The sequence below is a fragment of the Pan paniscus genome, chromosome X (assembly GCF_029289425.2).
Source record: "Pan paniscus chromosome X, NHGRI_mPanPan1-v2.0_pri, whole genome shotgun sequence".
NCBI classification, from domain to species: domain Eukaryota; kingdom Metazoa; phylum Chordata; class Mammalia; order Primates; family Hominidae; genus Pan; species Pan paniscus.
Genome location: NC_073272.2, coordinates 8,291,318 through 8,312,865, shown reverse-complemented (window position 1 = coordinate 8,312,865; position 21,548 = coordinate 8,291,318). Strand labels below are relative to the sequence as shown.

At 39.0% G+C, this 21,548-nt stretch overlaps 1 protein-coding gene across 1 annotated transcript in view; it reads left to right on the top strand.

Annotated features, from left to right (window-relative positions):
- The window catches only part of LOC117978593 (variable charge X-linked-like), a 433,542-nt gene that overhangs the window by 209,279 nt on the left and 202,715 nt on the right, over positions 1 to 21,548 (top strand). The window contains exon 4 of the mRNA XM_055106424.2: positions 970 to 1,174. The gene's annotated coding sequence lies outside the window, so the exon portion shown is untranslated. The remainder of the gene's footprint in view (positions 1 to 969; positions 1,175 to 21,548) is intronic.

Genomic DNA, 21,548 nt, shown 5'->3' with positions numbered 1-21,548 from the left:
TGTGAATTCTGGATCTTACAATTTTTAAAAGACTTTAATTTTTTTTTCTTTTCAAGTCTCCCTCTTCACAGAATGGATCTTGCAATTTTTAATATCTAAAAGAATTCTATAGATAATAACAGCCAACATCAATAGCCTCCACAGTATTCAAAGGGCATGATATGTATTTACTTACTTAATTTTCCCTACAATCCTGAGTCCGAAATTATCATTATAACCATTGTAGCTAACATACCCAAGCACACACAGAAATTAAGTGGTAAAACCATTGAGTTCAGGCACTGTACTTCAACTGCGTGTTCTTAAATCCTATGCTACATTTGGCAGAACTGTGGTTTGTCCACCTTGGCACCAGTGACATTTGAGGATGGATGAATCCTTGTTGTCTAGGGCTGTCTCGTGCACTGTAGGATATTCAGCAGCATCCCTGGCCTCAACCCATCAACTGCCAGTGCCATCCCCACAACCCCTCACTGTAACAACCCCAAATGGCTCTAGAATGGCCAGATGTCCCCAGGGAGAACAAAATCGCCCCTGGTTGAGAACCACTGGGTAGAGCTACATAAAATTCCAACATTGGATTATTCTTAACCTGCAAAAGTGGCAATTTCAATTGAACTTTGTCCAATTGAAGTCTGTTCCTGGTCAAGCTTCCCTGATAGACTAGTTTTTCAGATGGGTTCAGAAGGGTGTTGAGTACATGGGAAACGAGAGATCTGGAAGGGCTTTGCAAACCCCAAAACTCCAGTATGTGTAGCAGTCACAGAGACACCCCAGATTCGGAATAGACTGAGATGAGAACCAAGGAACTGATGGAGTTTGAAATTACTTCACTTTAAAGCACACGTGCAGGTTAATTGCTGACAAAGAAAGTTGCAGGTGGGCATGGAAAGCTGGAGAGGGGTTCAATGCAAAGTTTCTTAAAGGCTTAAACCAGTAAAACTCGAATCCCATTCCTCATTCTCCAAGGAGCCCACTCCATTATGAAAAAGAACTTCAAGCAAATTTGACTCTTTCTTCACTGAGTTCTAACATACTCCAGACCTGTATTGTGGAAGCTCTTCCTAAAGTCCATTTGTGTGGAATGACTGCGCTGCTATATCCCATCGTGGGCAAAGGATACCTGCTATGAAGGGCGAACTGGCATCAAGCCTAAGTCTTCATTAAGAGCAAGGTAAGACCATTAAAATGTGTTTTTATTTCTGTATGGCCATGTATTCCACATTCGCCAGTGACTAATGAGGAAGATAAAATAGAAAGCAGCTCCCCTTCTGTGAGGTGTCCATTCAGGACATTGCAGGGCCTCATTAATGAACTAGTGCTGTAATAAAGCAGAAATATACAAATGGCAGCACTGACACCCATAAGCCCTTCCTCTGGCAGGTGCTTTACAAACAGTAAGGGAACTGGCTCTCCTTTTGTTAGCAATGGACCCAAACGCATGCCATGGTTGACCAGATTCTTTGTGTATCGTTAGCTTAGCTACGCTAAATAATTCCACTAAATAATTCCACCGCCTTACAAGGCTGGGCCTATTCAATGCATTAGGGTACAATTTTTCTAGTTATGAATGTCACCTTTTAAAATATGGAAAATACAAAGTTAAGAAAAACCTTGCAAATTCTTATCAACTTGCCATCACTTCTTACAGTTTAAAAAATTGGTATGGACCATTTTAATTAATGTGACATGTGTGTTTGTCCATCTCATTAAAGGTCCTTTTTGGGTTGCTATTGTTGCTGGTAGCTTTATTCTTTTATTTTAATTAAACATTTTATTTTGAGATAATTAAAGTCATGTAGTTGTAAGAAAGAATACAGAGGGATCCTGTGTATTTTAGTACACATTTACATGATGTTCTTGAAATGGCAATACTATAGAATTGCAGAACAAATTAGTGCATGCTGAAAATTAAGGAGGGGAGGGCAGGAAAAAAGTGAGTATGGCTTTAAAAGGACAACATGAGAGATCTTTGTGTGGATAGAAATATCCTATATCATGATTACATCAATTACAGTATCTTGGTTGTCATGTTGTACTAAAATTTTATAAAATGGTACTATTCCTATTTTGGATATCTATAGTGTTTTAGTTTATGTCTTTGCGTAACCTTCCTTAGTAATTTCTCTAGATGCTGTATAATATATTCATAACTATCACAGTCTACTGATGTCACCATTTTACCACTTCTAGTGAATGTAAAAACATCACTTCCCTTTACCTTCCCCCATTTATAATTATCTTAAGTATTTTTCCAGCAGATGCATAGAACCACATCAAACAAATGTTCTAATTTTTGGTTCAACCCTCAAATATGGTTTAGAGTATCCCAGATAAGAAGGAGAGCATATTTATTTACCCATAGTTTTGCATATTGATTTTCCTTCCTGGCACTCCAAGATTTATTCTGTTATCATTTTCCTCTATATAAAGAACTTCTTTAAACCATTTGTTCTAGGATAGGTCTGCTGTTGAAAAATTCTCTTAGATTTTCTTCATTGGAGAACGTCCTGATTTCCCTTTCATTCCTAAAGGATATTTTTACTGGATATAAAGTTCTGGGTTGACAGTTTTTTTTTTTTAAGCATCTGGAAAATATTGTGCCACTTCCATCTGTCCTCCATCAATTCTGGTAATGAATTTGCTATTACTTGAATAATATTTTTCCCTAGAGGTAAGGTGTTGCTTTCTGTGGCTGCTTTCAAATTTTTTGTGTGTGTTTGGTTTCCAGGAGTTTCATTAAGAAGTGTCTTGGCATGGATTTCTTGAGATTTACCCCGTTTGGCCTTCACTCAGTTTTTTGAATCTGTTTGTTTATGTCTCTTGGCAAACTTGGGAATTTTTTGGCTACCTTTTCCTTGAGTACTTTCTCAGCCCCAACCTCTTTCTCTTCTTTTTCAGGCATTTAGCTAGTTGTTTTATCCCTAATTGTTAATTACAGCTCACATTGCATGCCCAAAGAGGGAGGCTAGGGCTGGGTGGACTTTCTATGATCTTTCTGTATAAAATATTTTGCTATCACATCTCAGTCATTTCTCACTAATGTTTTTAAGGTTTATTGATAACATTGCTTATTAGTGATTTCAGATGAATTTTAGAAAGAAAATCTGACAAGTTCCTGAAAATATTTACTAAAGTTTCTAATTGTCATTGTAGAAATCGACATGATAGTATGAAAAATGGACATAATTAAAATATTTGTAATTTGAATCCTGTGACGTGATTTGTTTATCCTGTTTATGCAAGTCTAATTTTATATTGCTCAGTTTCAAGCAGTTTAACTTAAGGCTTTACGATTTTCTAGACAGGTTTTACATATTTCTTGTTAAGGTTAGTTCTAGGTATTTTCAGGGCTTTCTTTTTGTTGTTGTTGTTGGTTTGTTTGTTTGTTTGTTTGTTTTTTGAGACAGGGTCTGGCTCTGTTGTCCAGGCTGGAGGGTAGTGGCGTGATGTTGGCTCACTGCAACCTTTGCCTCCTGGGCTCAAGCCATCCTCTCGCCTCAGCCTCCCAAGTAGCTGGGACTACAGGTGCACACTACCACACCCAGATAATTTTTGTAAATTTTTTTTTTTTTTTTTTGGTAGAGATGCAGTTTCACCACGTTGCCCAGGCTGGTGTCAAACTCCTGGGCTCAAGTGATCCTCGTGCCTCGGCCTCCCAAATTGCTGGGATTACAGACGTAAGCCACCACACCTACCCATATTTTCAGCTTTAATTGATATTGGGATAGGTCCTTTTCAGATAACATTTTAAAACTAGTTTTATTGTGTATATGGAAATCCTGTTGCTTTCTTATATTTATTTTACATTTAGCCATTTATTAAAATTTGTAATTAATTGCTAGTTGTTTATCAGTAGTAGTCAATATTTTTTCAGTATGTTCCTTGTGGATTTCTTACCTCCTACCACAGATGCCCAAATTTTAGCCACAAAACAGATTCAGGCATATTCTGAAATATGCCTAATAAATAAACTTGCCCATAGTCAATAATTTTGATGAATGTTACATTTAAATTCATCACGTGCTGATTCACATTCATCGTATTGTACTAAAGGCTTTGAGAAGTCCTGCATTTAAGGGTCCAACTAGCCTTGTTTAACCCACTGTTTCTGACATGCAAGCCATACATATCAAAAACCCATGGAAAATACATAGAAACCCTACATACACTGCACTTGTAGACAAGTGTTTATAGTCTTAAAATGTAAAGAAATCTTACAAAGCAGGACCAACATGATAAATTCCCACAATAGAAAGATAGGGAACTGACAGAAGAAACCCACATGGCCAATAAGCCATTTTCACTCAGCAAATTCACCAGACCACAGTTATGTCCAGGGTGGCCTTTGTTTCTGATATTCCATTTCAACAGCTGCCTTGCACTGAAATTTGAATTCTTTATAACCCGGGCTGCCAAGACCACGATGGGGTGTCTTCTGCTTTGCCTCCTGCTTTGCAAAGCAGTTAGCCCCATCAATCCGATTCTCTGTCGACTTAGCAGGGATCTCTCTGCCTTTACCATCCTATTTCGTGATGCCAGCATGGTTTGATTACTTTCTGAAGGTCAAGCAAACCAAGGGGTTATTTCCCTGGTTAAAATCCCTACTGGATATGAAGATGAAAAATTTGCTGCACTCTAGATGAGTGAGAAAAATAGATATGGATTATTTTCTAGCTCCCAATGCTATGATAAAGGGTTGAAACAATTCTAGAAAGAGAAAGACACCAGCCAATAATTTTTAGTTGTTTGTTGGTTGAAAACATAAATCTCTATGTAGGAAAACATTATGGTGCCAGTTCAGAACCCCTGGTTCTTATAAACACCCTTGCTGCTGAACAAGGTATCTATGCCTTTTCTGCTTTTCTAAAGGATAATACATCCAGAGGTATAAAAAGGTCCATGACCTTTGATCCATAATTAATTACTTAGAAAAATATTCACAGATGTCAACCACAATTTAGGTCAAGAACATTCACAACAATGTTATTTAAAACAGCAAAAACAACAAAAACCCCATGGTGCTCAATGATAGGGAAGCGTTTAACCAAGTTTTGATATAAACAGAGGTCATGTGGTTACATAGTCTAGGGGTCAGGAAACTTTCTCTAAGAGGCCAAATAGTGAATATTTTAGGCTTTGAGGGACCGACGTTCTCTCTGACAATTACTCAGTTCTGCCCTTGTGTCTCAAAAGCAGCAATAGTCAATAATATGTAAAGAAATAGGTGTGGTTGTGTTCTAATAAAATTTCCTTTAAATTTGAATTTCATAATTTTAAGGTGTTATGAATTTTTTTTTGACAGTCTCACTCCATCACCCAGGCTGTAGTGCAGTGGTGCAATCTTTGCTCACTGCAACCTCCGCCTCCCGGGTTCAAGTGATTCTCCTACCTCAGCCTCCCAAGTAGCTGGGACCACAGGCACACATCACCACACCCGGCTAATTTTTGTAATTTTAGTGGAGACGGAGTTTCGCCATGTTGGCCAGACTGGTCTTGAACAACTGGCCTCAACTGATCCACCCACCTCGGCCTCCCAAAGTGCTGGGATTACAGGCAGGAGGCATCGTGCCTCCCTGAAATATTATTTTGTATTTTTATTTTTAAAAGCTATTTCAACATGTAAAAGCCATATTTAGCTCATGGGCAGGGGGACACTGTTTGGCCATGGGCTGTGGTTTATTAATACTGGCATAGCCACTAAAATCATATTTTCAAATGCTATTTCACATGATAATATGCTCACAATATAATATTGAATGAAAAAAAGTAGAACCTGAAATTATTTTTAGAGTATGCCCTTATTTTAAAAGAAGAAAGGAATATAAGAAGAACTAGAAAGAAATATCCAAAAGCATTAAAATGTTTTTCTCTCCAGGGTGGCCTCTGAATGATTTTTACTCCCTCTGTGTGCTTTTCTGTGTTTGCTAAATGCTTTACAAGGAGTATTATTTTTACAATAAGGAACGTTACTTTAAAACATACTGTTCTTTAAAAAATCATTCTCAAGCTGGTTCATTCTCCTGCTATTTTAAGTATTCATTTTCCTTATTTTGAAATTTATTTCTTCTGCCTGTCATCTGTTTCCTTCCTTCAGAGATGTTTGTCATTTATTTTCAGAAATCCTTCACTCATATCCTCACTCATTCTTTCTCTTTTCTCCACTCCCTGGAACAATCTTTGTCACGTATGACATTTTTCAAAGTTCTATTCTGAGCCAACAGCAGAAAAAATATTAAACATATTCATTATACTGAAAATGAAGGTAGAAAAGTGTGCTTTCCTTTCAAAGCCACTGATAGTAATTTTAACATCTTGGGCATCGAGCAATCCCTCAATGTTGTAACTGTGATGTTTTCAACAGAAAACTGAACCAGACTGAAGACAATTAAAAATAGGTTTATCTTTAACGTACACTGAATTCTATATAGACCATTGGGTCAAGATTCTCTCATCATAGGCGCAGGAAGTATGGCTTTATTTTATTTTATTTTGAGACAAGATCTGCTCTGTGGCCCAGGCTGGAGTGCAGTGGTATGATCTCGGCTTACTGCAGCTTCGACCTCCCTGACTCAATCCATCCTCCCGCCTCAGCCCCTGGAGCAACTGGGACTACAGGTGTATGCCACGTCACCCAGCTGATTTTTGTATTTTTTTGGAGCGATGTGGTTTTGCCATGTTGCCCAGGCTGATTTCAAACTCCTGGCCTCAAAGCCATCCACCCTTCTCAGCCTCCCACACCTGTGCTGGGATTACAGGCATGAGCCACTGCGCCTGGCCAGGTGCAGGAAGAATGCTTTAAGTGGCTTGCCTTTTCTTGACGATATTCTCATTTGACTCATAAAGAGTGTACAAGGACTCCCCTTATATCCCAGGTATTCTCATTAATGTAATCGTTCCTCTTCTGCTGCAGATGCCCAACCGTCACCACAGCCATGAAGAGAAGGCAATGCGGCTGCTGTGCTGGGTGCCTTGCTTTTATTTCAAACCCATCAGCATCTCAATCCTGTTCTTTAAGAAAAATCCTATTAGGATTCTTTTTTTTAACATTCTGTATCTATTAATTTGCATGGCTGCTCTTCACTGAGTGTGTATTTTGCAAAGGGCACTGTTTTAAAGACTAGAAATGACAAGGTGGCAGCCCTATGTGAGCAAATGAGCTATAATTAATGAAGGAAGATAGGGCTTCAAGCCAGAGAGGCAATAGTACTGTCAGCATTAAGCATTGGGGTGTGGCCATGTGTAAAGGAAATAGTCCAAGTGTTCACAAAGGGGTCAGAAAATAGTGTCAAGGAGGTTGCAAATGAGGAAGAATGCCAGGGTCCTATTCTTAGTGGAGCCAGGTAACTGCTAGATGCTTTGCACATTCCTTGTCATGAAAACCATGCGGGGTAGATGCTCTACAGAGTGTAAGTCCCTTGTCTTTTATGCCACGTGAGGAGAGATTATGAAGGCAGAGGAAATAAGACCGTACAGGAATAATGCTAATTCCACAGGGCTTATACAAATCCATCCCATACCATGTGCCGTCCTAGGCACTTGACATGCCCTATCTCATTGAATCATCTAAACAATGCTATGGGGTTAGAACTGGCTCTAACCTGATCTTGAGATGAAGGAACTGGGTCCTGGAAAAAACAAACAAACAAACAAACAAACACTAACTTTCTTTGATCATACAGCTAGTCAGTGGTGGAACCAGTACCCAAGTCTACTATAGCTGTTCTCATCCACACACTGTAAGAATTATGTAGTCCACAACCTTAAAATATGAATCAAACACAGCTTCAATCTTATTATTCCATTAAAATGTATGTAAGTCTGATCTGCTAATGATCCTAAATCATTACCATATGACAAGTGTGGACGGTAGTGATGCTTACTAATTTGATGCTAATTTTAAAAGGAAATATTCCACAGGTAGAAAAATCTCCATGTTAAAAATAAGGGAGAATAAGTTTAAGAAGAAAAAAGAATAAGAATGTCATTTTGTCCATGAAGTATGCCTGCCTCCAGGAAGAAACTTACCAGATTTTGAAAATTGGGACTGATTTTCGACGTGTGGCTCTGCAGAAGGTGTCTTTCCTGACTTTGGGTAGTTAATTGATAAAAAGTAATAAACAGGAATGCATGATTGCTTGAATGTAAAACTACCACCTGAGTACAGATGGGATGCATTCTGTATCTGCAAAAGTAGATTCCCATGAACCCCACCCTGAGGAATGTGAGCAGAGTGTCTGGTTTAACAAGAGCAATATCTTCACCAGCTTTTTGGCAGTCTGGTAACATGTGATCCTGCCTTGCCAAAGGGCTGAGGCTTGCTTTTCACATCAACATCATATTCAGGCCATAAAACTACAGTGGGCTGAGGCTAGACAGAGCCTCCAGGGCTCAAAAGAAAAATCAAATCTTGATGCTCAACCCAGAGAATGGCTGACAGATGGGAGTGGGACAAATTCACTCCCAGTTAAGAAAAGAGGGACAGCTGAACAAATTTCAGCACTCTCCCTTCATACATACAAGTTAACTGACATGGACGCTGTCTTGACTCTGCTCCTGAATACTTTGTAGAAAGATGGCATTGCCTTGCAGTTGGATCTGCCAACCTCCAGTAATTCACATTAAAGAAAAAAAAACTAAATAAATAATAGATCAATAAAGAAAATTCAGCAACACACAGGGAAGAAGTGGGAAGGCTCTGTCACCATGGCAATGTGCTTTTGGCCACTTCCCTCTGAATTGACAGCTAGGGTGCCATGATATCGAGGGCATGCAGACTGTTGCAGACTGCTAGCGAGCACTGCTCCATGTTGCTATGGCGAATGAGAAGCGTCCACAATGCCACAGAGCTTGTTGGCAGCATCGTTGTAAACAAACACGATAAGGCCAGTACTTTTGCCAACAGAATTCACGAGAGTATGTTGCATATTCATCTCTCCTAGAGCTGGGGAACACGTCCTGAGGCAAAGGAAAAGATCAGAATAAAACCATGAAAGCAACCGAGAAAATTACCTACACACTAAAGTGCCAACATACTCAATGCCAGTGCTTCCCAACCAAGGGTGATTTTGCCTTCTGGGGGACATCGGACCATATCTGGAATCATTTTTCGTTTTCACTACTTGGGGAGAGGTGCTACTGGCATCTGGTAGGTAGAGGTCAAGGTGCTGCTAAACATCTTACAATGCACAGGACAGCTCCCTACAGCCAAAGATTATATGGTCCCAAATGTCACCAGTGTTGAAGTTGAAAAACCCTGCTCTCTGCAGAGAACCTTTCAAGAGAACCAGCTGTAAGAAGCTTGATGTTAGAATCTACTTTCTATAAATTCATGGCATAATGGATGAAGCACAAAAATCTTGACTGGGGAAAGTGTCAACAAGAAAACAAATGAAAAATAAAGGAAAATGTCGCACTTGTGTCAACTCCCACTACAGTTCCTAAAGGTGCTGAAAAATGTAATGAAGCTGATTGCACAGAAATCAGATTGATGACCCAGGAAAACAAGGGAACAGCTGACTCTTTGGGCTCCCATGAAATGACAAGATGTATGTATTTCTAAAATTTCCTTTTATAATATGGAATGCTATGTTTGTCAGAGACTGTCTAAGTAGGGAAGCTCACAGCCAAGAATCAGGCTGTCATTTCATAGGATCTGTCCTCTGATTAGCCGGGGTGAACACCTTTTGCAGGGCCAGGGACTAGTTGTGGTTTCATCTCTCCACCCAGAATCTCTGTGTGATGCTTCTTTTTGGAACCTGCCACTTGGCCAGTAATCATAGCCTACATGTGCAGCAATTTTATCACTCTGGCCGAAGGCTGTGCCACACGGCTGGATTCTGCATTTCATCATGTCTTTCTGCTTGCCTTCCACACGTTGATGAGGCAGGTCTCTTCAACTTTGCACAGAGCGACTGTAGTGATTTGGCTGCCATCTTGCACATGATTTGTCTGATTCAGAGCCAGTTGGTTCTGAGGGCTCTGCCTTAATACAGGTGGATGGACACTACTCTAGAAATGTGTCTGTAAGTCTCCCTTTTCTGTACTAGGATTGACTAGAAAGATGGTAGAAAATCCATGTCAGGTCTTTGTCTCATAATCACACAGCCCATCATCTAATATTACCTTGGTTGCATTAAGAATGTTTTGCAAAATGTCTGTTCTGGCGGCTAACTGAGCCAAGGATGAGCTTCTTTTCAATGCTTACTTTCACTTTTTTGTTTGTTTTGAGACAGAGTCTCGCTCTGTCACCTAGGCTGGAGTGCAGTGACGCCATCACAGCTCACTGAAGCCTCAACCTCCTGGGCTCAAATGATCCTCTCATCTCAGTGTCCCAAGTATCAGGGACCAGAGGTGCATGCCACCATGCCCAGCTAATTAAAAAAAATTTTTGTAGAGACCGGGTATCACCTTGTTGCCCAGGCTGGTCTTGAACTCCTGGGCTCAAGTGATTCTCCTGCCTCAGCCTCCCAAAGTGCTGTGATTACAGGAATGAGCCACTGCACCCAGCCTACTTTTATTTCATTACTGCTTAACCAAGGTAGCTTGACACTGATATATTTTTTTGAAGATATTTCTCTGAGAAGTGAGTATATTGTCCCAACCATCTTTAAATTTACACAATTATTTTCCACAACAGTTCATGGGAAATGTGTCTCTCAGTGCATCCCCATAGAAAATAACTCTTAATGATCCACATCGAAACGATATCCATTTGAGGGAATTGACAGCATCTCATGTCACTAAGACAAATCACACGTTGAAGCATTGGGTCTCACTAGAAAGTGATTATACTGAGTTGAATGCTAGTACACAGAACTTACAGAAAAGGTGGCAGCACAGACTTACTGTTCAAAACAAGATCTGCCTACCAACATTTCACGACATATTGCTTAGTGAAAACTGAAATGCATAATTTCGGCATTAAGAGACATATGTAAATCAACTTCCATTGTTTTCCTGCCCAGTGACATCTCTCTCTATTGTTCACATTCAAATGAATGTGTCTGAATTTAAGGGGCTACCATTTTCTGCATAACCTTGTTCAGACTTTTTAATTCATAAATCAAAATGAAAAATATATAGCGCATTGCATCTCTTGCAAAAACACTTATCACACTCATCGTTTCTCCTTGAGTTTTCTTCCAGGGGAAAAAAATAATTTATCTCTGTTGTTGATAAAATTTGACCTTATCAATATATCTAGTTCCTGATGGTTTTCCCCATCCAAGTCAGTCTTACTACTTGTTTCAACCTCCCACCCCCACACCCATGAAAACTATCTTCTTTTCCTTCCATTTTTCATCCAAAGTTTTTCATTTCAGCTTTCTTCTCCCTAGCACTATGGATTCCCTTAACCCTCATTTCTGTTTCCTCTGCCTCGTAAATTTCTTGACCCTGGCTGAAAATATGTTCACTATATTAATGGCTAGAGAACCAATTAGCTTCTCAGACTCTAACTGCTCAGTGTTTGTAGGGGTCAGGGATCATCCGGCTTTATCTACTTCCAATTTACATGAACCCAATGCCACCAGCAATCCTGCCCACAATGATCCACTTTTGTGTTCCTTGGGGTAGTAATTCTAAATCCTTATCACTTTGCTGAAGGCATTCTCACCTCCTCCGTCTTCTCTCTGCTCTGCTCTCAGGATAATCTATTCTCTACTTCAGAGGGAACATAGGATCTATGTGGTGTGAGGACACTTCGTGTTTTGCAACTCACTATACCTTGTCCGTATCCCGTGATCTACAAATCTTCCCACTTGAACTCCTTCCTTCTGATCTCATGGATGAAATATTGTTCCTGTAGCCTAAGAGAAATATCCGTCTGCTGTTAAGATCTTATTTGTTCTCTCGTTTATTTTCTCAGTCTTTCTTGCCATGTCTTCTGAATTTTCCCCTCTGATTATGTAATTATGTATATCTCATTCCAAAATAAAAACAACCAAATAAAACCACAGGAAACAAAATCATTTTTTAAAGGAATCTGTCTCTTCATCTGTTACGTATCTTCATCTAGCTACTGCTATGACCTCTACTCTTCATGGTCAGCCATCTAGAGTCATAATAATAATGTATATTTTCCCCACCTTTTAAAAATGACAACTGTATTGAAATATGAACCACATATCATCAATCCATTTAAAGTGTGCGATTCAGTGGCTTTTGTTCACAAAGTTGTGCAACCATCCCCACTATCTATTTCCAGAATATTTTCAGCATTCCCAAAAGAAGGCCTGTGCCCATTAGCATTCATTCAACCCTGTGCCCATTAACATTCATTCAATCATTTGTATGGCTGAATAGTATTCCATTGCATGTATTGACCACATTTAATTTATCCATTTATCAGTTGATGGACATTTAGGTTGTTTCACTTTTAAGCTACTATAAGTAGTGCTACTATGAACATCCATGTACTTTTTTTTGTATAGATATGTTTTCATTTCTATTGAATATAGACCTAGGAGTGGAATTGCTGGGTCCTATGGGAACTCTATGTTTAAGCTTTTCAGGAACTACTAGACTGTTTTCTGAAACTCTTTTCCCCACCTTTTTTCCCTCCATATGCAGTCTGCTTCAACCTGTGGTCTTACTTCCTAGTTTATGGGGAATCTCTTTCTCTTGGGTTACCAGTAACCTCCATGTTGCCAAATCCACTAAGGGCTTTATAATACTTCTTTAACTTTGATCTCTGTGACTTTGACTTTCCTAATCTCTTCTCATAAAAAGCTCTGTTCCCCTTTGGTTTTCAGGACAACATTCTCATCTCCTGGGAAAGCTCTCTTTAGTCGTAACTCATTATTTTTTTTTTTTGTTCCTTTAATCCCACTTGGATGCCTCTCTCGTGTTACCATCAACTTTATCTTCTCACTGAGCATACTCCTCCCAGATATTCGGTGCACAAATGACTCAAAATCTGTAACATCACCCCAGATCTCACTTCTGAGCTATAGGATGAAGTTCCCTACACAGATGCTCCATATACATTTTACCCTCAAGAAAACAGTGCTGTGCCTATCACCTCCTCTGACTCATTTCTCCATGAATGCGACCAACATCCACCCTGTTAGCTATTTTCATCCAACTGGATGAGAATAACTCTATATGATGAAAGATTGAAATATATTATTGATGAGAGCATGTTGTAAATACAAGGTATGGAGACTTCTTAAAAATTCGGGAATCACTTTATTATAGTATGAATACATTGAGAGAAGAAAACATGACTATTATTTTTTTAAATCTCTGTTTCCCTAGTACCTGGCAAGGTGTCTGAAATATAGACATTCAGTGATTGTTGGTTGAATTAAGTTATGTTATATAAATGTCTATAATTTGTATATACAGTTGACTCTCATTGTTTGTGGTCATTACAGTATGTTCTATAAAGTCACCAAAAACACTGGATTAGCTGAACCATTGGCTAGGTTCTTATGAGCCCCCTGGTTATAACATTTTTGTCAGCTGATGAATATGTGACCTTGTTTTCTGTGTGTTTCTGTATAGAGACAGCTAACTTCATACATATTGTTATTCATTCACCTTGAACTCATGGCCAACAGCACTCTAACTCATGCCTGAATGAAGCTTCTCTAATACCATATTATCTCCAGAAGGGACATCAGATGTCCCTGCTTGTGCTTAGGGACACAAGACAGCACTCCAGCACTGTGATTTGGGGCCATTTTCACAGCAAAACCAACAAGAAAAAACACAAACATGCAAAAAACATGATATGAAATTGACTGCTCAAAGGACACACGTTTACAGGATGAACTGAGCCAAGAATTCACAGTGTAACCTTGTTCATCCTCAGCTGAGAATGTGTCTGTTAGGTGATTTAGATGTTTCCCCACACTGCACATGTCTGTAAATGACTGTGAACACACCCTAAGCATTGATGCTGCAGTTAGAAGTACATTTTAGTGAGTAGGCAGACAGGTAAATACAGAATCTTCATATGATGAGGATCCACTATATATAATTCATATATCTATAATATATAATGTGCTAAATTATGTATAAAGCTATAATAAATATAATATATAATATTTTATAAACTATGTTATACAATTTCAATATCATAATTTCTAATATTTTATAATAGTCTGTGATTTTATATGTGGTAAATATATAATGATATAATTTATAATGTATGACATATATGAGTTATATATGTTATAGTATATAAGCAGATCTCACCAATTTACATATAATTATTTATATTGTATTAGTCTGTTCTCATGCTGCTAATAAAGGCATACCTAAGACTGGATAATTTATAAAGAAAAAGAGGTTTAATGGACTCACAGTTCCACATGGCTGGGGAGGCCTCACAATCATGGCGGGAGGCAAAGGAGGAGCAAAGGCACGTCTTACAAGGCAGCAGACAAGAGAAGTGCACAGTGAAGTTGGGGAAAAGCCTTTTATAAAACCATCAGCTCTCATGAGAACTCACTCACTATCATAAGAATAGCATGCAGGTAACCGCCCCCATGATTCAATTACCTCCTTTGGGTCCTTCCTATGACATGTGGGGATTATGGGAACTACAGTTCAAAATGAGATGTGGACCTGAAACTATAAAAATTCTAGAATATAATGTTGGAAAAACCCTTCTAGACATTGGGTTAGGCAAGGATTTTATGACCAAGAACTCAAAAGCACATGCAATAAAAACAAAGATAAATTGCTGGGACTTAATTAAATTTAAGAGCTTTTACACAACAAAAAGAACCGCCAGCAGAGTAAACAGACAACCCACAGAGTGGGAAAAAAATCTTCACAATCTATACATCTGACAAAGGATTAATATCTAGAATCTACAATGAACTCAAACAAATCAACAAGGAAAAAAACGAACAATTCCATCAAAAAGTGGGCTAAGGACAAGAATAGACAATTCTCAAAAGAAGATATACAAATGGCTGACAAACATATGAAAAAATGCTCAACATCACTAATGATCAGGGAAATGCAAATCAAAACCACAATGCGATAACACCTTACTCCTGCAAGGATGGACACAATCAAAAAAACAAAAAATAGTAGATATTGGCGTGGATGCAGTGAAAAGGGAGCACTTCCACACTGCTGGTGGGAATGTAAACTAGTACAATCACTATGGAAAACAGTGTGGAGATTCCTTAAAGAACTAAAAGTAGAACTACCATTTGATCAAGCAATCCCACTATTGGTTATCCACCCAGAGGAAAAAAAATCATTATATGAAAAAGATACTTGCACACACATGTTTATAGCAGCACAATTTGCAATTGCAAAAATGTAGAGCCAACTCAAATGCCCATCACTCAACGACTGGATAAAGAAACTGTGGTGTATGTATATGATGGAATACTACTCAGCCATAAAAAGGATTGAATTAATAGCATTTGCAGTGACCTGGATGAAATTGGAGACTATTATTCTAAGTGAAGTAACTCAGGAATGGAAAACCAAACCATATGTTCTCACTCATAAGTGGGAGGCAAGCTATAAGGATGCAAAGGCATAAGAATGACACAATCAACTTTGGGGACTCAGGGGGAAAGGATGGGAAGGGTGTGAGAGATGAAAGACCACAAATATGGTGCAGCATATACTGCTTGGGTAATGGAGGCACCAAAATCTCACAAATCACCACTAAAGAGGTAATAAATGTCTAGGCACTTAAAAAAAAATGTGGGTGGGGACACAGCCAAACCATATCAGTTACAAATTTTGTGTATATAAATTGTATTTCTATCTATATGCATATATTTAACTAATTACACATATATATGTTTATATGTACACATCTAAGGGATAATCACATATTCCTGAGAAAATAAAATGCGTGGCTCCTGTATTAGGTGACCAACCGTATGATTAGATCATCTTGATTGCTTAATAATATCTTTTCCCTCTTCTTCCTACTTTCTCCTTCAGTTTCTTATCTCAGTAAATGGCACCATGATCATCCAGGCAGAATCTAGGAAACATTCCTATCCTTCCCTCCTTCTTATTTCTTATATCCAAAGCATCATTGAGGGCTTCTTGATTTTGCCTTCCTGACGTCACTCTGTTCTATAAACTCCTTCCTGTACTGCCACAGCCTTAGTGCCACCTTTACTTCATTTGTATTAAGGAAAATATTCTTCAAATTGCTTTATCCTGCCTCTACAGTTTCCTAGTTATTAATAAATCCTCCACTCTGAACACAGTGTGGCTTTTAAAAAAGGACAGCCTGGATCAGGCCACCTTTGCATAGAATATTTCAGTGGCTTTTCATGGCCCCTACCTTCAGGTGAAAGTCCACCTCTTCCATAGGACATACAATCTGTGCAGTGAGTTGTCAGATGAAAATACAGCAATGGCCAGGTATGTGCAAAGAGTCTAACTCAGAACCTTTGGGGATGCTGCCTCCTGGTTGATCAGAAAAAGGACGAATGATTAAATGGATCAAGACCAAGAAGAAGCAATCCAGTGAAGTTTAGGAAACCAGGAAGAAAGTGCTGTCAGAGGCCAAAGGAGAGAGAATTCGAAGTTATATGGGGTTTAAATGCTTCCAAAGGAGGTCAGAATGAATGAGGATTTATAGTCCCCTGGGTGTAGCAGGTGGGAGGTCCCTTGGGGAAACAATTTGAGAAGAATAAAGCACCACCTGCCTGCTAGGGACTGAAGAAGGGGAATTTAGGAAATGATGAGATGAAATATAGATTATCCCACCGGGACTCCTGATGGAAGAGAGAGAACAAAGTGGCCAGGGAGGATTCAGGACAGAGAGGGGTTATAAGAAGCACAGGTGATGCTGCCTCATAATTCTGACTTCTCAAAACTGCAGTGAAGCTGCAAAAACACCAATCATTCTTCTGCTTAAGTGCTCGGCTAAATTCCTCCTGCTGTAAAAATATCTTGCATAATTTATAGGTTTTTGCACTTAAAATATCATTCATACAAATATGAGGATTTCTGAGGTGAGAAGTGAGAAGAAATATTTACCTAAGCATGGCCGATAATGAGTTTTATATTTCTGATGTCTCTTAAAGTGAGATGAAAGGTTGCACTTTTTATCTTGAAAAATGATCTCAAAGCTCCTTCCAAGAGATTCTCCTTACCTAATAGGATTGTGGCTACCTGCTATTTTATTTCTTTTTCTTCTCTTTTCAAAGGAAATATCTGGTATTTTTCATTGCTCAAGTACTGATGAACAGGGTGTTTACTAAATAAATTCATAGAACATAGAAATGGAAGAGGCAATTGTGAAAACTTAGTGCCAAAATGTCCCTCCATTTCCAGCCACTGTGATTTCTTTGTTGAAAACCAGAGACTTTGCGAAGGGAATTGTCAAGCAAGTTACCTAAGGGAATCCATCTATAGCAATGATGAAGGACACCAGAATTGGCATCTGATCTTCCCTTTTCCTTTCAACATATAAAGAACGTAGTATTCTTTTTGAGGTCACAATTGCAACCATCATGACACAGTTGCAATTTTCTCTTTCTTTCTTTCTTTCTTTCTTTCTTTTTTCTTTCTTTCCTTTTTTTTAGATGGATTCTCACTCTGTCACCCAGGCTGGAGTGCAGTGGCACAATCTTGGCTCACTGCAAGCTCCGCCTCCCAGGTTCACACCATTCTCCTGCCTCAGCCTCCCGAGTAGCTGGGACTACAGGCGCCCACCACCACACCCGGCTAATTTCCTTTTGTATTTTTACTAGAGACGGGGTTTTACCATGTTAGCCAGGATGGTCTCCATCTCCTGACCTTGTGATCTGCCTGCCTCGGCCTCCCAAAGTGCTGGGATTGGAGGTGTGAGCCACCAAGCCCGGCCGCAATTGTATTTCTGAACTAGAAATTTCCTGGATATTCTTGATAGTGTCCAGTGTTCAGAGATCATCTTTGTATGTCCTTCAGGTCTTCCTGTTGAAGTAGTTACTGGGTTAATAACCAAACTGCCATTGATGCAAACAAGTGTTTTTGTGAAGCCGATAGTGCATCTTATAGTTGGAATGAAGCTCTTAAATGAGGTCTTTGGAATTTTTACTGAAACTGTTTCTTTGAGGGAAATGCAAACCCCCAACCATTTTCAACAAAGCATACCAGGGGTCAATGTTTCCAGCAGAAAACCCCATCTACCTGAAGTTAGCCAGTCAGCAACATACACCGAAAACATGAAGTGAGAAAATCTTTAAGCAGTGTGCGTTTATGTAATGGTAACAGTGAACTGCCTCTTCAGGGGTTTACTCTCTTCGTTTGGGAGTAATGCACGCTCACACACACACAGACACACACACACACACACAATTCATCCAAAGTCCTATTTCCAAAGGTACCAATCAACAAGCACAAATCAATGTAGTAAGAACAAAATGCTACTAGGTGCTGAGTGAAAATGGCAGGGGGTGACCCAAGACTCCAGTGGGCTGCAATTGCTGAAACGATTTCAATCTGATGAAATCATTCATATAAATCTGTGAGATTTTATATATTTGAAATGCAGATCCAGCCTTTTGAACATGAACGTCTCCACACTCTGAAACGACACCTGTAATAGTTCCCTGGGTGTAGCCTTGACTGTGTCATCTCTTAATGCAAGAAGCTGAACAGCAAACGTTCAACGAGTGTGTACCATCCATCCCCTTATTGTATTCTCATCTCCCCAAATACGTTCCATTTAACTTCAGTTATTTTATACTCGACTCTTTGGTTTCTGTCATCCTCCAGTGCTGTTAGTCAATAGTCATTTCATAATCGAATCTAATGCCTTCAGGCAAAAATCATTGCTGGAAGGAAAGGGAGGAGAAAAAATTAATGCACTCCATCTCTGTGGTTCATGGGCAAATTTTAAGGGCCATTTTCACGGTTGCATGAGAGGACACCAATGCAAGAGAGGTTGTTAGTGACTCAACGTGTTCATTTCCTTCAGGTTGCAGGAGACTGATTTTTAAGTGGCTTGTTGGGAAAAATGAGATCTGTGGTTACAGAAACATCTTGTATAAATGATCATTTCCCATATCTTAGGCAAAGGCATCATGGAAACAAAATATTTAATGTGCACCTAACATTCAGCAGCAATGTGAAACTCATCCTGCCAAGATTCATTTCTGAAGTCTCCATTGCAAATCATTTAGTGTCTTCCCTGACGTAGGCATAGTTCTTTCTCTCTGGATAATTTTCCATCCACCCTGCAATTCAGCTTCAGTTACCGTCCTCTCCTATCCAGACAATTGCAGCCTAAACACAACGGCCACCTCCTTTCCCTCTTCTTCTTTCTTCAAATCAGCTCAGTCCCACCAACCACTAATCCCAGATCAATCGAACCATATACTCCCTCTGTACTATCACCAGGCACATCCAACAGTGAAAATTCATGACTTTACTGCTCTCTGAGCACCAAAATTAACTGGTGGTGTGCACAATCCCGATGCTGCTGCCTGATAAAAGTCCCTCTCCCATTTCTCACACTGGCTTTTGCCAACATACTCCAATTCGTCTCAAGTCCTCCACTTCACCCCTCACTTTCAGCACACAATCTTTCTTTCTAATGCACAGAGAAACAGACATTATCAGGAATAACCTTCGTTGGTGTTTTGCATCTCCTGCAAAATGATCTATACCTGCATTCTTTCTTCACTGCCGCCTCTGGGGTGCATAGGATCCGAGATAAGAATCTCCCTCTCTGCTCTGTAAATTCTATCTCATCCACATGATGGTCCCCATCATTCATCTCTTTTCTCTTCTTTATCGCCAACCTTTCTAAGAATGGCACATCTGCAGATGAATTAGCTCTCTGTGGTTCTCAACATACTTGCCAAATGTCATCCATCAGTATGTTTCCAATTTTAGCACATCCATTGCTGGGCAAACATTCACAAATTTGTCCACACCTACTGTCACAACTTTTTCACTTCCTACTTATTCTACTTTCAGAATTGACTACTCTTCAAAAATAGGTATCTTCAAGGTCACTCGTCAATGACCTCCTAAATGCAACCTTAATCTCTTCTTTTAGTTCATATTCTTGCATGGTCTCTGCATGTGTCAAGATTGAAAAAGTGGTGTTCGTTATTTTTTTTAAGGGATTGTCTTAATTTTTTCAAAGGAGTAGAAAGTGTTAAACTGAACCTGAGTTGTTCAAACAGCATGCTCTCCTCCTAGGATTTTTGCATTTATTTAAGCTTTGGCTGAACAGCCTGTTCAGGTCTTTGAGACATACTGAACAACAAGTCTATTCAGTGATGTTTACTACAATGCTGCCTGCACCGTATTTGAGAATTGAGTACGTTGGATCTGACTGATTTTGATGGAAGGAATGATTTCATCAACAGTAATGTGACCATGGTTCTGCAATAAGAATTTGTATTAAATCTTTATGGTTGAACATAAAAGAAGCCTGCAGGAACCCCAGCAATTATTCAGACTCTGGGCCCGAGGGCTCTGTATTTCAGAGACAACTAAAAATGGATCTGGTACAGGTGTGGTGATTTGGACTCCCTGATTCAACACACATTTGCACAGTTTCTACCAGGTCATGACCCATGAATGGCATCTTTATTCTGCAATGAAGATGACAGGGTTTATGTATGTCTGTATCCTATTACTGATGAGACCCCCAGGTGTCAAATAAACAAGTCCTGATATGGAAAGACAATTTGCTCTTATACAAAACAGAGGAGACTTATTTTTCCCCTCCAAGGTTTTTCTCTTCTTTTTTGGTGTGATGAACTGAAGGACATGTAGTAACTTAGAATGATTTTCATAGAACATCTTCACACCCATTTTTCTCTTATGTTCTCTGCTGCTAGTTCTGCAGACTTCAAGATGTGAGTCTAAAAATAAAGACGCATGAAGATTCAATCACTACTATTCTTTTATTTAAAGCTCTGGACAATTACTGAGAAAAAACCCCTAGGGGATAAAAAATAGATTAGAAAAATTGAATAAGAAAGTCATTATGTACAATACATCACTTGGTATATGGTGCTTTGCGATTTTGAATTTTAATAATGAGTCAGAGACTAGTTAGAATTTTTACCGAGTATTATGATCCCGTAAAATTATTCCCACTGGGGCATTTTCATAAGTACTTCAAAGATTAAACTGATATTTAAATATACCTTTCCAAAGCAATGTGGGATATTATTTCCTGTATTTCCAAAAATGATTATGTTGTCTAATTAACATTAGCCAATGATCAATATACTCATTACTAATTGGAAAATTCTCTAAAATGATATGTATAGTTAATTGGGCAGCAACAGAGGAATGTCTATCCAAATTGAAAGAATTTTTAATATTGACAAGGGTCTCATGCATATGCATATACCTGAAAAGGTCAAGATGAGTCATAGGATGGCATTGTACCTTCTGAGAATAAGGGTGAAAAACCATGGCTCGTGTGCTTCCCAGCTCATGAAATCAGGACAAATTCAAGCACAGACACTGCCCATGTACTGAAACCAGAGGGGAAACATAATATCTTCCTTTGGGCATCAATAATTCATGTATTTATTCACTTATACCTTTACAAAAGTATGTATTGACTAGTGTACTCTACTTAAAAATGG